The 1,928-nt window shown below is 38.9% G+C and overlaps 1 pseudogene; it reads right to left on the reverse strand.

The window, feature by feature from the left end:
- Positions 1-1,051: 1,051 nt before the first annotated feature.
- LOC103607301 lies at positions 1,052-1,471 on the reverse strand (annotated as a pseudogene).
- Positions 1,472-1,928: the final 457 nt, after the last annotated feature.

The raw sequence follows: 1,928 nt of genomic DNA on the forward strand, positions 1-1,928 counted from the left end.
GCTATTCCATTGCATGGATATACCACATTTTGTTTATCTAGTCACTTGTTTGTGGACATCTGGTTTGTTTCCAATTTGGGGATATGATTAATAATGCTACTATGAACATTTGCACACAACTGTTCATGTGGAAAAATATTTGGAGTGAAATTGCTAGATCATGCTGTAAGTATATGCTTAATTTTTAAGTTAATTGGGAAAAAAAGGACTAGCATTCACAACTTGGAATAGACATAAATTGACATTTCTTGAATAGCAATGTTGGTGGTTGTGCTGAAATCCACAGCTTAATCTACCTGATCCAAGTCATGGTGCAGAAGGTTTTAAAAACAGAGTCATAAAGATGCTCCCTTGGGTAAAATTTTCTTATTAAAAATTTTTGTGAATGGTAACAGCCTGACACCTGTTTCACTCTAGTACAATGTAGACAACACTAAGCCAACATACGAAGGGCAAGCCAACATACCAGGGAGTGTCATAGTCCCCATGGCTGGAAGCATACAGAGTACAGGAGGACCATTGTACCAATGGGCTATGTCTCAACAGTTTATCCTTCACCCATGTTTTGCACATCATCCTGAGGTAAACCAATTTTAAATGTGTTTGTTTTCAGTAAACCAGCTATGAAAATTTATACTAACAAATTGAACTAGAACCCATTTGAATAGGTTTTGAATTTGTTTTTTCATTTCTCATTTTTTTACCAATGCCTGACTGAGCTCAATTGTCAAGCTGCATGCATGAAAACTGGCCCGCCCAAACAGTGTACTGAGCAATAGCGAAGGGACCTTGAAGTCTACTAAGTGAGTCCTTATCAATAATGTAGAACAAGTATTTATATTGTAGAACTGACAGGTAGTTTGATCTTTAAAGGGCAGGACCACCAACCCAGCATGCAGATTTTGAATATGCGGACCGATGGCGCTTTTGACACTTGGTTTTGCTGTATAGAAACAGAATGAATAAATGAACTTATTTCTTTTTTTGCAAGACGTAAGTAAAAGATTCAACCTGATTCTTCTAGAGGGGAAAAGGAGTTGAAAGTAAGTCTTCATTCTGCAGTCATCATCTGTATGAATTCTTCATAGTAGATTTGTTCGTCTCCATCAATATCTGCTTCCATGATCATTTTATCTACTTCATCTGTTAGTTTTTCTCTTTAGTTTTTCATGACGTGACATAGTTCTGCCACACTGACTTGTCAAAGACTCCGGATTTCTTCTTCACCATCTATATCTTTCATTTTTCTCGCCATCATAGTAAAAAACTCTTGCAAGTCAATGTTGCCATTACCATCAGCGTCCACTTCGTTGATCACATCCCACAATTTGGCTTCCGTTGGGTTCTGACCTGGTGACCTTGTGACAGTTCCAGGTTCCTCTGTTGCAACGGTGCCAACTCCATCTTTATGGAATAGGTAGAAAGTTCCCTTGAATTCAGCAATCTGTCCTTAGGTCAGCTGATCAGCCATGGTGCCCATGAAGGGAGGAAGATGGTGGCTACACCTGTGCAGGGACTGTGACGGCGGGGTGCCACCACTGCCCAACTGTGCCACCTGCACTGCAGCCACAAAATTCCCAGCACCACTGCCCTGGATTTTTAATTTTTAATTTTTATTTCTTATTTATTTTTTGAAGGCTGAGTCAATGTTTTATTTTTATATGCAAATCTTTTTATTGGTTATGAATATTCATGAGATACAAAGCTGATTAATTTTTAAAGAAACAGCCAAACTTTTCCCAAAGCTGCTGCACCATTTTATGTTCCTGCCACCAACATGTGAGGGTTTCGGTTTCTGTGTATCCTGTCCCATAATTGGTATGATCAGACTGTATTTTAGCCATGCTGGTGGGTTTGTGGTAGTATTTCATGGTAGTTTTGATTTGCATTTGCATGATGACTCACGATGCTGCACACCTACACCTTTT

The sequence above is a fragment of the Galeopterus variegatus genome, unplaced genomic scaffold, assembly GCF_000696425.1.
Source record: "Galeopterus variegatus unplaced genomic scaffold, G_variegatus-3.0.2 Scaffold7319, whole genome shotgun sequence".
In the NCBI taxonomy this organism is placed as follows: Eukaryota; Metazoa; Chordata; class Mammalia; order Dermoptera; family Cynocephalidae; genus Galeopterus; species Galeopterus variegatus.